General features: G+C 34.6%; 1 long non-coding RNA gene across 1 annotated transcript in view; it reads right to left on the bottom strand.

Annotated features, from left to right (window-relative positions):
* LOC109729976 (uncharacterized) overlaps nt 1–15191 on the bottom strand; it is a 1977473-nt gene that overhangs the window by 343598 nt on the left and 1618684 nt on the right. The window contains exon 8 of the long non-coding RNA XR_012913930.1: nt 8124–8169. This is a non-coding gene — a long non-coding RNA (uncharacterized LOC109729976). The remainder of the gene's footprint in view (nt 1–8123; nt 8170–15191) is intronic.

Here is a 15191-nt window from a genome sequence, read left to right as displayed (position 1 = left end):
GATATCACTTCACTTTAATGCTTTAAAATATATACCAGTTCAGGAGTTATAAAAAAGAAGAAAGTAAAACAAGCTTTAGTAGCCTTAGTTTTATACACACATTTAAGCCAAGTTTGATAAAACAAGGTTAATTTTACAGTAAGCCTCAGAAATTAAAATTTTTAAAAATTGCCCAGATTTGACCCTTTTTAATCTGATATTTATAAATTGATGATTATTTGTCATCTACTATGAATTTGATATGAACTCAGAGGAAAAGTGATACTCTGTCTATCACATTTATAATTTTGGAGCCTTGAAAGATGGCCATGTTTTTGTGAGTTCAAAAGTAAAATGGTTTATTGATCCCAACTATTCTGAGGTGTTTTTGATTGTCATGTCTGTGGAATTTGGTGATAGATATGTTGCTTCTTTTCTATGCGTTTGAAATCTTAGTTCAAAACTAGAAAGTATCACATAAAAAGGCAATAAACTGCAATGGACAATTGTGCTAATGAACATTCAATAGCTAATGAAATAAAGTATTACAGCACTATATAACTTCTAACATATTCTTATTTCTAGGCTTAACACTGTCTTCTATGTACTATTTTCCATGTATGGCAAAAATGGAGAAAAAATACAAACATTCCAAATTTAGCAACCACATATGGTACCCTCATTATGAAACTCCTTTATTTAAAAAACCCAGGATCAAGTGTTGAATTTATGTTAAAATTTTTCTGGCAATCCAACACATTTTAATTCTTAATGATATTACTTTAATTTTTAAAATAGACATTGATTTATCTATTTTTTGTTGTTGTTCTGGTTTATCTTTTGATGCTGATTTCTCTTGAACAACATATTAACAGTTAGTAAAATGACAGAACTGTTGAAAAATGGGTATCTTATACCATTTTGACCTGAATCCAACAAGGTAGAACATTATTTACCAAATCAAAGCATAGGTAACCCTGTTATTAACATTCTACAATAGCATAAGGCAACATCATATTTGCTAGTCTTTAATGTCTTTAACTCTACTGTAACTAACAGAGATTCTCTTCTCGGAAATTGAGTGGGGAAGGCATTCCTGTAGAGTGAGTCGTTTCCAGACAATGTTCTCTTAATTTTTTAATGCAACTATTATTGTGATTTATAATTGCATTGAAGGTTCTCCGTAATCTTTTTCAGGATATGTTCATTGTTATTAGTGAAATCCTTAACTCCTTGAAAGGGATGTTTCATAAACCTACTTAATAATATAACACTTTCCCGAAACAGGGTACAACCCTCAATTTTTTTTATAGATCAAATTTATACCTGCAAATTTTAAAAATCCTCCTAAATCTAATTAACCCTAACTCAGAGGGGTGTTGAATTTGGGGGTTGTTTTTTATTCCCTGGCTTAGGAAGAAATATTAATATAAGGTAGCTATTATTTTATATGTTATAATTCTGAACTCTTTTCTACATCAGAGTATTCACAAGTTAGTGTCTATGATGTGGTTTAAAGACATTGGTAAATGGTCAAACTTCCTATATAATCATAATTGGATTAAAACTTTCTGTTAATTAATAAATTCTAATGGGGTAGAGCATACCAAAATGTGTTTTCTATAACTACTATACGAGATTGCCTTAATAATGACTAGTAGCTGTCTGTGAAAAGGAAGGAATATTTTATTAATAGGAAAAATGTGTTCAAACTACATTGGAGCTCCAGCATTACAAAACCTTTTATAATAGAAAATTCAGCAGAAGGAGAGTTTCTTTTGGACTGTGTCTATAGGGTCTATTATCCAAGATACTGGAAGGAGCTTGCTATGAATGTGTTCAGTCTTGTAGCGTGCATCTTGAGGATAGTGGATTAGCAAGGCTCTAGCATATGAATTATATATGCCTCTTGATAGTATATTAACACAATAATTGTAAGAGAGAATTTCAATAAATTCCTCCCCTTATTCTTCTCCAAACTCCTAAAAAGAAGGTTTTGGGTATAATAAAGTTTTGGGGCATTATTTCCCAAGTATTCAAAAAGTTAAGGAGAAAAGAAAAATGTAGAGCAAAGAAATACATTTAGCAAAGTTAAATATTAGTTTGGAATTAAATATTTATTTCCATTTCTTTAGAAATTATTAAATGTCAGAGGTAGAACTTTAAAACAGTTTTACTAGAAATTAGAATCTGTCACTCTTACTAATATGCATCCAATGTATACAAAACAAGTACAAGAATAATCTGAGAGTCAACAATGGTGGCGGGGCGTCTACTGAGTTACATCAAGACTAATACAAAGGAAATGTAAGGGGATCAAATCAGATAGCTGTCATTGTGCATAGAACTTTTAGAATTTGGGAAAAACATAATGATTTTTTTTAATACAGCACTTCATAGTTATTCCTATGCTAATAGAAATTTAAAAGGTAGGGCCATTAATCCAGATAATCAAGCCATACCATCAAGTATTAGAAAACCTCTCATAATCTATGTTTTGCCTTTGTCCATGTGTCCAGAAAGATTTTCAAACATATTTATTTATTTATTTATTTATTTTGAGACAGGGTCTCATTCTGTCACCTAGGCTGAAGTGTAGTGACATAATCATACTTCACTGTAATGCTGAACTCTTGGGCTCAAGTGATCTTCCTACCCCAGTCTCTCAAGTAACTGGGCTATAGGTGTATGGCATCATGTCTGACTAATCTTTAAAAAATTATTTTGTAGAAATGCAGTTTCACTATGTTGCCCAGGCTAGTCTTGAAATCCTGGCCTCAAGTGATCCTCCCACCTCAGCCTCCCAAAGTGCTGGGATTACAGGTATGAGCCACCATAACATAGGCCTAAATTTACCTATATTCTGCTACAAGATAATGCAAACAGGCCAAAAAATTATTTCCAGGTGTTTCGTGCAAGATGCAATACCAGACACTATAATATTTGGAAATAATTTCTAATTTTATTATTGTAGAAGTCAATAAGTATTCACTGCATTTGAGTGTAAAACAATAGCAAACTATTTGTGCCCACATGCTACAGAAAGCTGTTCTCATAAGACAAATGTGCTTACGGATGGAAAATTATCTTAGAATCAAAGAACAGAAAAATATCTGTGCATATCATCAAGTTTTTTTGTTGTTTGTTTTTTTAAGACAGAGTGAACATTAATTATGGAATTTTGAAAAGAAGGAATAAGGAAGTGGAAAGAAAGGTAGGAGAGAAGACAGAAAAGAAAATATCCTCATGGACTGTATTACAAAATCCTAAGATTGTATTATTGTTACCCTCTCAAATTTCCTGGGATATTTATAGGTTTATGGGATGGTCTTTCTCTTCACATGCTAATTTATGGGGGCATATAAAAATTAGCTATTATATATATTCTTTAAGTGTTTTATAAAAATGGGATTAAATTCAGAATTTGGGCTAAACCACTAGGAAGTTGATATTTCACCAAAATATTACCTAAACGTCTTCAGACTATAGGATGTACATTTTCAGGTTTGACACATTAATTTCAACCTTAAATGTATTCTTATAAAAACTCTTCCTCTCCTCTCTGCTTCATAAAATACATGAATTGAGATTGTAGGCACTCTTAGTGTTTACTCCTGGCTGATTATGTGTGGTGGCCAGATCTCATATTGGCATTCCATGCTACATAATTTATAATATACTACTTAATTTACAATCTGGCTAGAATGTTTTGTTGTGTAGGGAGACTCAAATGGAACATATTTCATTATCTTAGCTCCTAGACGAACACTATGGAGATTGAAATGGGTTCAAATTGGCATGCCTCTTATCATGCTAGATTTCAAAAAGACAGAATGCAGGTGCTTTTAGCTAAATCAGACAAAATATCTTGCCAACATTCACCAGTATAAAATTTCTTGGCTACACATGAATATCATCATATAGAGAGGCTGCCTTCATTGCTGGCAAAAATGGACATTTGTAAAGATAGGAGATTAAGAAAATTCAATCATTGCTGCAAAGACAGAATAAGAAATTCTATCTTCAAAATGTAACAAGTTAAGATATTTAGGTATATCATTCATTTCTGAAATTCTTCCACTTTGAAACTCTTTCTTACATATCATTTTTATAAGATCTACACATCTTCCTCAGATGTCCTGTCAAGAAACACCACAGGCAGAAGAGAACCACTAGTGGCTTCCCACAGGTGGCCATGCCCTGTTACATGGCCTATCTGATGTTGCATAAACTTAGATTTTCCCTCTATGGGTCCCTTTAGCAAGGATTCAGACATTTATTCAATTATTTTTCAGATATGGAATACTACTCATCCATAAAAAAATAATGAAATAATGTTGTTGGCAGCAACTTGGATGGAACTAGAGACCCTTATCCAAAGTGAAATATCTCTGGAATGGAAAACCAAACACCATATATTTTCACTCATAAGTGGGAGCTAATAGATGGGTACACACAGGCATAAGGTGATATAAAGGACATGATAAACCAAGAAGAAGGGAGGGTGGGTGTGGGATGAAAATTTACCTATTGGGTACAAGGAACACTATTCTGGTGATTGCCACACCAAAAGTCCTGACTTAAGCATTCTATAAAATATCTATGGGACAAAAGTACTTGTACCTTCTTACTAATATTTTGAAATTTAAAAAAAATCACCATATGTTACAGTTGCCACTCACATACATAATCCACATGTGTAACTGGTGTTATGGGGAAGACAGGCTATGGGCTTTGTATTTTTATGAGGTAAGCAGAAAAGAATACATATATCATCGTGAAAATTGTCTCCAGCATTCATTATAGAACAGGCTCAAATTGCTTGAGAAAAATAAACAAGCATGCAAAATAATAACAATAGTTGGAAATAAAAGAGGAGATTCTGAGAGGTCTGGGGCTGACAGCAAGAGAAGGGAAGACCTGGTCTATATGGGCAAAAGGCTCAAAGAAAAAAATCTGTGTGTTTGTGTGTGTGCTTCTATTGAAGAGGGAGGAGGCAGAGAATAAAAGGGAGAGAAGGGAGTTGCAGAGAGAAAGGACAGGGGAGAATGTGAAATTTCTATGGCAGAGGTACCAAGAAAAATTCTTTTTAGGGTAGCAAGAAAGCTTCTGGAGAACTTTAAAGACTAATAAAAAAATAAGCTTTTTGAGATGTAGGACCTAATACATTGTTAACACCGCTACAAAGATGACTATGCTTGCATGGGCTGTGTGTGAATATTCACAAAGGGGATGAGTTTCCCATCTGTGTCAATATAGTAAGGAACAGAGACTAACTGAATATTCCTCATCGAAACCTAGATTCCATTCAGGATTTCCAGAAATCTCATTGAAAACCTAACAATTTTTTCCTGGAATGCAAGGGGCAGCTTGCATCTGAAAGAGGTCCAACTGGCATCTGTACTGTGTGCACAAGTCTTGACCCAGAGATTTCAGGCAGGTAAGTGAGTGAAATGAGGCAAGCAGGAGACAGTGGGGATAACAAGGACTGTGGGAACATGCAGTCTCCTGCCATTTCCAGATGGGTTTGCTGTCCCTCAGTTTCACCATAGTTGGGCCATATGAGAATGTGCACTCATTGTTGCTAGAGTTAATATTTTTTTCCAAGAGAAGCTCTAAATCTAAATATTTAGGTAAAATCTCTTCATTTAAAAAATACATGGGCCAGATAGATATGGGGGCTGCCAGTTTGAAAATTCTGCTGTACATATTGGCTGAAATTTTATTACTTCATAAAACTAATTAAAATGGTGCATAAATCATTTTTTTCAGCTTATAAATAACACAAGTCCGAACTACTCCAATTTCTCCTCCTGAAGGTATGGATCTCATTCCATAGTCTAAGACTGGGTTCTAGACATCTCATCTATATTTGCCTACAGAGGAAACTGACAATGTCAGAGACATTGGCATGTTGTCTGCATTGTTTCTAGAGCTTTCTTCTCCCCACAGGCCAAAGGCATAAAGTAGACATTTCCTAGAGCAGATTCCAGTAAGCTACCACCTGATATTCCAAATATGTACCTCTGGGATAAACTCAGTCACATGGTCACAATTTGCTATAAAAATAAGCCTTGAAAACATAGACCTTTTATGATTGCTCACTTGCTTACCTAAAAATACTATTATTTTGGAAGAAGAGTAGAGCAGAAATCAGGGGAGGACCTGTTCAAATGAATCTTTCTATATGGCTGGTATTACAGTGTGGCTATAACAAGGACATTTTCTCAGCATTCTCACATCCATTTAAGATCTTCAGTATTATCAAAATAATCCACTAGACAAAGCATTGTTAATATCACTCATTCTTAATTAATCTTTTGGTGACAATAAAACAGCAGTGAAATTCAAAAGCATTTTTTAAACATGTGGAGTTATTTCAAATAATAATTTTTGAAACATTATTTTTTTAATTAAGAAATATTTTTTAAACAGAGAAAAGTAGATAGATATTACAGATACCCATATACTCACCAGCTAGACTTAAGAAATGTTAACATATTGCCATATTAGTTCTTTCTTTCTTGAAACAAATTTTTACATAAAAACCCAATATGCAAAAGCCCATGTGGAACTGAACTCCTTGAAGGTAAAGGAAGGCTCAGAATTCCACCTTTTGGGGAATTCCGACTGCCCGCAAACCATCAGTGTTTCACTGAGTAATAAATTAACAAGATTAAACAAGGCATTGATTGATAAGCAAAGATAAATAAATACTATTCTTAAGTTTATTATAATTTAAACACCATGCTATAGATTGAATGCTTATATCTTCCCCAAATTCATTTGTTGAAACCTTATCCCCAAGGTGATGGTATTTGAAGGTGGGAATTCTGAGAGGCAGTTGGTCATGAGAGCAAAACCCTCATGAAAGAAAACAGCACTCTTATAAGAGAGACTCCAGAGAGGTCCTTTGTCCCTTCAGCCATATGAGAACACAGCAAGAAGATGGCTATATGTGAGCCAGGAAGTGTGCCCTCACCACACACCAAATCTGTTAGTACCTTAATCTTGAACTTCCCAGACTCCAGAAGTATAAGAAATACATGTTTGTTTTTAAAGCCATCCAGTCTATGGTATTTTTGTTATAGCAACCTGAATAGACTAAGACACTTCATAAATTCAAAATCTACACAAGTAGGAAAAATAAGTCTATAGTACAACCACGCTTTTCCTCCCTCCCTCCCTCCCATCCTCCCTCCCTCATTCCCTCCCTTCTTTCCTTCCTTCCTTCCTTCCTTCCTTCCTTCCTTCCTTCCTTCCTTCCTTCCTTCCTTCCTCCCTCCCTCCCTCCCTCCCTCCCTCCTTCCCTCCCTTCCTTCCTTCCTTCTTCCCATTTCTCTCTCCTTCACTCTCTCTCTTTCCCTTCAAAAGAGTTTTAGGTTTTATTTCCTATACATGAAAACATTGAATGTTTTCTGACTTTATTATTTGTTTATATACAGTGTGACTTCGTGAAATTTCTGAAAACTCTTTGGGCTAATTCTTTCTATTTGAAGAAGATGAATCTGAATTTTTATTACACACTCATAAGTGAACTGTCCCATATAAGTTTAAAATCATCAGTCAGAATACTATTTTTTAAAAAATTTACATGATTGGTTATAATATAACAAATGTTTTATCTTTTCATAAAGTCAAATACACTTAAACTTCATAGAAAAGCAATAACTAAATGATGCTAACATGAAAAACCACAATTACATTATAATTAACTCTAATCTGCGATCTTTTGTGCCTGAACTTAAATACAAATCACATTCACATGCCTACCTTGATACTGCTCTGTGATTTTAAGCACTACTTTTGCCATACTGGATTTAAGATATTATAACAATAATAATTGCATAGAAATATTCAGAAACAGAAATTCACCCAGAGTTTATCTTGCCACTTTGACCATGATCTATTTAAATGATATTGAACAGTATTATGGTCGGCACACAGAAAACACAGGTCTCAAAATGTCAGGGACAAGTGATGCATTTTCCTGTAGCACAGCTAAAGTAAGCCTTTCATTTCCTCCTGAAAGACTAAATTTGTTTAATTTATCTGAGACACAAGCTCCTAAGAGTTCCTGAACAAGTTTTACACAATGGATTCCACACACTTCAAAAATAAGGAATAAATATGATGTGACTTACCCTGACCTCTCTTCCTGTAACTGCTGCCTTCATTCACTCATCATTTCTAAAGAAATAAAAAGCAAGAAGCATTTATTGTTAGTGTACCTATGATCTCTATAATTTAATCCAGAATATAACTCAAATTAGCTGCTGAATGGCAGATTTTGCTTTTTTTTTTCCCCTTAAATCTTTGACAAGTTGTTGAAAATTGTTTTAATGTTTGCTATCATTAACCATCCACTTTACCAGTTGTAGACCAAAGTAGATCAGGACACATCTGTTCAGGAAACCTAGACTGCTCCCTTTTTCTTCAGAATCCATCTGTCTTTAGATTTTGAGTTAAATACAGTATTTGGATCTATATTTCATTTTGGAATTAAAAAATTTTCTTTAAATACATTGGAAAAGAGAACACATGAACCAATTTTCCCTTTCCTGTTATTTAATTATGTCAACCCCCTCCCCCATTTACTCTTATTTCTTTAATTGTCTCATCTCTAAATACATCTAGATTAATTTAGGAGAAACAATCAGGCAGCCAAATTCAATATGTACAAAGCAAAATGGATACTGGGAATTTCACACATTAAGTGTATATTCTCATCTTGCAAAATGAAGGGAAGGGTGTGAAGGGTAGGTATGAAACAGAGATAGCAGAGTTAAATTCTAAGATCTCAAAGAGTTAATTTTTTTTTTTTTTTGGAGACAGAGTCTCACTTTGGTGCCCAGGCTAGACTGAGTGCCGTGGTGTCAGCCTAGTTCACAGCAACCTCAAACTCCTGGGCTAAAGCAATCCTACTGCCTCAGCCTCCCGAGTAGCTGGGACTACAGGCATGTGCCACCATGCCCGGCTCATTTTTTCTATATATATTAGTTGGCCAATTAATTTCTTTCTATTTATAGTAGAGATGAGGTCTCACTCTTGCTCAGGCTGGTTTCGAACACCCGATCTTGAGCAATCCGCCAGCCTCCGCCTCCCAGAGTGCTAGGATTACAGGCGTGAGCCACTGCGCCCGGCCCAAAGAGTTAATTTTTAAACATTGTTTTTTAGAGGCAGTGTTTCTGTCCATCACTCAGGCTGGAGTACAGTGGTATGATCATAGCTCACTGCAACCTCAAATTCCAGGGCTCAAATATTCCTCCCACGTTAGCCTCCAGAGGAGCTGGAACTACAGGCTTACACAACCATATCCCACTAACTATTTTTTAAAATTTTTTGTAGAGATAGAGTCTTGCTATGTTGTCAGGCTGGTCTCAAACTCTTGGCCTCAAGTGATTCTCCCACCTCAGCCTCCCAAAGTGCTGGGATTACAGGCATAAGCCATCATGCTCAGCCCCAAATAGTTAATTTTAGGAATCTAAGCATATGCCTCTGAGAAATAGACTGTATTTATTTGAAATACTTTTAAAAAGTACTAAGTCAGGAAAAAATAGTTTGATATTTAATGCAACTTGATAGAATTTTGAGAAATAAGTTAAGATTGAGGTTTGTTAACAACTGGAGAGCCCCCCTATTTTCTGATTGCAATTTCATTGAAGTCAAAGTTGAGAACATTTGCGGGGCCCACTGCTATTGTTGGAATAACAAGTTATGGCTGGCCAAGACACACTGGCTCTTCAGCCACTGGCAAAAGAGATAATAAAACAGCAGTAAAATAACAAGTTGGTACAACCACTACTTTCTATCATAGGCTGACAAAGAAAATAATGAAAGCTGCACTGACCACTGTACTTAAAACAAAATCCATTTATATGAAATACTTGATTCTGAAGCAATTAGGGTTTTAATTTACAGTGGCTTGTTACCAGAGTGGTACCAACAGTCCTTAGTAATTAAAGGTGTCATTTATCCCCAGACCCTTGGTGAAGAAAGTGAAAATTTACCTTCTGTTTCTTGGGAGTTGCAGCTTTCTAATCATTTTGAAACAGAGGGTGACTGGCTTAGTCACCTCCCTACTCTGTATTACACAAATAGCTCATCTTGGAAACAGCTTCTGAGGAACTGAACATCCCCTCCACACCTCAACGCCCTCCACCATGGTAATGTGTTTCATTTTGTACATGCCTCACAATCTTGGTTTGCATTATTTTAAGGAGACCTGGCTCTGAACTTTTAGAAGGATGCGTTGTTTTATGTTAACACCAGAAGCTCTATACATCAAGGAAAAAAAACATCAAGTGATGGGGGTTCAAACGAATTTCTAATCTTTACAGTCCTTCAGTACTTACATTTTAAAAAACGAAAGCATAGTTTATTTCTGATGAAACTGAATTGCTCAACTCTCTGCTAATAGGATCCTCAGGGCAAAAAAAGGGTAGAGAACGAGTCATCATAAAAAGCAGAAAGCTTCGAGATTTTTTGAAATTTAAACTAGAAAAAATAAATTAATAATTAGGTTGGTCATGATTATTGCACATTTATGATAAATTGTTCTCATTTAGTGAATGGGATAATGAACTTGAGTGACCCAGAGGATTAATATAAAGGACCGGTGATATTGGCCTAAGAAGCATTGGCCACCATTCCTATTTTTTTAAGGAAGCCATTTGCAGGTGTCCTGGTACAACACTATTGTTTTTTACCCCTTTTTCTTATGCTTTTTTCCTTCCTTGAATCAATATAACTGCTTGTCAGATGTTTCCCACCTGAAAGCTGACTGGTGGAAAGAACTTTCTGCTCTTGCTACAGAATTGTAGTAGAGTTCTCATCTGGTGCAAACACGTTTTTTTTTTTCCTGAGCCCAATCAGGAAGATTTATTTTTCAATGAGACACACAATCAAAGGAATGTTTAAATATCTTAAACTGGCATTGTGGAGGGATGGGGCAGCATTCTACAAAAGAATCATCACTTTAAAGCAATGGAGGTCCATCTGCCTAATTATCCAGCAATGAAGATTGCCTTTAGTAAGCACAATACTAAAACTGTTTTGGGTTCTTCAAAGTTGCTGCATTCCCATCATCTTCCCTTGAAAATAATGAAAGGGAAGACACAATAATAGAGCGTTAAAGTGGATGGCATGTAGCAAGGGCTCCAGGCATTCTTTGTGTTTCCTCCTGTGAAAAGTATCACCATTTATTATCACTCATTAAAATTTAATTTTATATGGCATCTTTAAAAGGTCATTTTTTAAATTGGAATTTTGTTGGCAACATTACTGACTGGTTAACTACTGTGAAAAAACAAATCTTCATAGATTTATTGTTTTAAGCTATTATTAAAGAGGTACCTTAAAAAAAGAACAAATTATTTCCCTCTTATAGAACAAGATTATTATCCTTTCTAAGTAATTTAGTTTACACAATATTTTCAGTTTAGTTTTGCACTAAAAGCACCTTGGAAACCTAATTAGAAATGGCAAATCATTAGCATATAAAGGGTTTAAACCTAAAGCTTAACTATGACAAATTTAAATCAAGACTAAGATGGCAAAATACAAATAGCTCTAGAATGGAAAGTGGAGAAGTTTAACATTTCTTTGCCTTTACTTCAACCAAAATTGACCATTTTTCTACTGATTCTTATTTTATTACAGACAATGATTACTTTGATTTCTGATCTAAATTGATTTCATGTATCTGTACAGTTGTATAAATATTAATAATTATAATATTAATATAAATAAGCCCTTTATTCCTCAAAAGAAAAGAGAAAAATGTTTATAGCACCAAGATTTCAAGGCACTTTATATATATTTTGTTATTTAGTCCTATAAGAAAACATTTAGATAAACACTGAGCCCATTTTAGAATCAAGGGAACTGATGTTTAGGGAAGATGAGTGACATATGCTAAAACAATGTAAAAAGAAGGTAGTTTAACAGAAAAGTTGGAGTATTAACCCATTTCTCCCTGACTCCAGTAGAAGTTCCATTACTTTGGCTATCTCCTAAAAAAAAAGTATATTTATCTGCACTAGAATAGAGATCAGCAAACTTTTTCTATAAAGAGAAAAATAGTAAATATTATCTGTTTTGCAGGGCATATAGTCTCTGTAGCAACTACTCAATTTTTCCTTTGCAACACAAAAGCAGCTTTAGATAAAATGTAAAGGAATGGGCTATCTGTGTACCAATAAAACTTTATTTATAAAAAAAGACAGCAGGTCAGATTTGGTCAAAGGGCCATGGTTTGCACAAAAGTATAAGCTATGTAAGGCATAAACCTTATTTGTTCAATATTATACAAAATATACCTGTAAACTTATGTTTTTTGCAGCACTAATTCACAATAGCAAAGATATGTAATCAACCTAAGCTTTGATCAACAGGGGACTGGATAAGGAAGATGTGGTATATATACACAATAAAGTATTATTCAGCCATAAAAAGCAATGAAATCATGGCTTTTGCAGCAACTTGGGTGGAACTGGAGGTCATTATCATAAGTGAAACCACTCAGGTTGTGTATACACTAAAAGCCCAGACTTTACCACTGTAAAATATATCTATGTAACAAATTTGCACTTGTACCCCTTAAATTTATATAAACAAAAAAATTTTTAAAAATATATAAAACCTAATGCTTGAAAAAAGTAATGATTAACTATTGAATATGTTAAAAATAATGCTAGCAAATACTTATTTACAGTTTATTATGTGTTAGTCACTTTTACTTCATAATATCCTTGTAAGTTAGTTATTTTTACCCATTTTAGGTGATAAGGGACTGAGAAAAGAATAATTAATTTGTCAAGATAATCCAGCAAGTAAGTGGTGGATACAGGATTTAAGTTACAAAAGTGCATAATGCACAGTAGGATCTCAATAAATAATTGATAAAAAAATGAATAAAAAAAGGGATAAATGAATGATTGAATATATCAGTATAGAAAGTTAGCCTTGAGTATTTTAAGACAGATACATATATCTTAGTCATTTAGGAGATATCTTTCTTCTAAATCATCTTGATTTACATAGCCAGTGGCAAATTAAAAAAAGAAAAAGAAAAGGAGAGGCAAATTAAATAAAGGAAAATATTAATCTGCTACTGAGCATATATTTCTGTATTTGAATTAATTTAACTAGTTATCTGATATGGTTTCAATATGTCCTCCAAAAGTTCCTGCATTGGAAACTTAATCCCCAATGCAAGAGTGTTGAGAGTTGGGGCCTAATAAAAGGTGATTGGGTCACAAGGGCAAAGCCCTGATGAACAGATTAATGTCATCTTGGGAGTAGGTTAGTTGTACAGCACAAGAGTAGATGGTTGTACAGCAAATCCAGCCCCTGGTGTCTCTTTCTGTCTTGTGTGCTCTCTTCCACCTCTGTCCTTGTGCCATAAGATGACCCTTGACAGTTGCTGGCACCATGCTCTTGGACTTCCCAGTATCCAGAACCATGAGCTAAACCTATATTCTTTAGACATTACCTAGTCTGTAATATCCTGTTATATGAACAGTAAACAAATTAAGTCATCACCTTATCTTAAGTAAGACTGAACTTTAGATAATTAGGTGGAAATTTTTAGATTTAACTGTCCTTGTTTGTCATGAAAGAATGCAGGAAGGAAAGAAGGAAGGAAGGAAGGAAGGAAGGAAGGAAGGAAGGAAGGAAGGAAGGAAGGAAGGAAGGAAGGAAGGAAGGAAGGAAGGAAGGAAGGAAGGAAGGAAGGAAGGAAGGAAGGAAGGAAGGAAGGAAGGAAGGAAAAAATATGAGAGAAGTATAAAATGGAAATGGGAACTAGGGGGAGTCTGGTGAGAAGAGCATTGTAAAGAGGATCTTTTATTCAACAGGTATTTACCAATAGTTTCAAATCTGTTAGGCTCTGAGCTACATCCTGGTTATACATTGATAAAAAGACAAAGAAAAACAAAACGGCTTCATTCATAAGGCTTACAGTGTATTAAGGAGACAACATAAAATAAGCATTGTATAAAAGTAGGATTACAAATCATGGTATTAATAAATGCCACAAAGAAATAGATAAATTTTCTGAGAGTGCATCAGAGGAATTTAATTTGGATTTAGGGGTCTGGGAAGGATTCTTTGAGAAAAGGATATTTAAATGGAGAGTTGCAGATGAATAGGTATCATCTCTTGATGAAGAGTAGGGAGAATCACATTTCAGGCAGAAAGCTAACAGGAGTAAAAGCCTAGAGATAGGAAAGAGCTTGATATACTAGAAGAACTTTTAAAAATACCAGTATGTTATATTGCCCAGGGTTGGGAAAAGAGTGGTACAAAATGATAATGGCAAAGTAGAATAATCCAGCAGGATTGTTTAATCATATTAAAGTATTTCAGAGGATTTTTTTTTCTTTCCATATTGTATCCCAAGTTTGAAGGGTAGATGTTGAAATATTTTAAACCATGGAAAAAAAATATTTGGTTTATATTACAATAACAAAAGAAAGATGACAGCATTGGAGGCAGAAGTCATGAAATATCTAAGAGGGAGACATACGGGGAGATGGACTAAGAGGATGTTATAATAATCCATCAGGGAGATGGCCATGAAAAAGGTTAGGTAGTGAATTGGACAACTAATGATGATTGGATGCTTTGGAGATAAATGTAGCATGAATTTGTGGACTAGATATAGTAGGTGAAAGAGAAAATATTAAGTGTTAGTAGAGTGAAGAGGTGAGAATTCAAGAGTAAGATTTTGAACACTTTAAGTTTGAGATACCTGGGAGACACTGAAGATATCAAAGAGGCAGTGGATCCATAAGGCTGTCTCTCAAGAGAGAGGTACACATGAGTGGTAGGAAATCGTAAATGTTAGCATTTGGAGGGTAGTATGTCATAGGTCAGGAAAATCACTTAGGGAAGGACCGCCGAGAAAGTAGAGAAGAACTTTCATATTTAGAAGTGTAGCAGAGAAAGTAACGAGTGAAGGAGACTGAAATGTAGTGGTTAGAAAAGAAAAAGGAAAGCCAGGAAATATATTAATAGTATAGGAGCCAATAAAAGAGAATCTTCAAAAAGGATGCATGGTGAGCTGTGTGAAATATGGTGAGAAGTCAAGTAAGATGAGGACAGAGAAGTGTTCTTTGGATTTCCAACATGCAAGTCATTGTGAATTAGAGTAGATAATAGAAGATCTAGAGAAAAATGAAAAGGCAAGAGTAGCAATTATTGATATT

Source organism: Microcebus murinus, chromosome 21, assembly GCF_040939455.1.
Source record: "Microcebus murinus isolate Inina chromosome 21, M.murinus_Inina_mat1.0, whole genome shotgun sequence".
NCBI classification, from domain to species: domain Eukaryota; kingdom Metazoa; phylum Chordata; class Mammalia; order Primates; family Cheirogaleidae; genus Microcebus; species Microcebus murinus.
The sequence above is the reverse complement of the archived record's forward strand: the minus strand, read 5'-3'. Positions and strand labels throughout refer to the sequence as shown.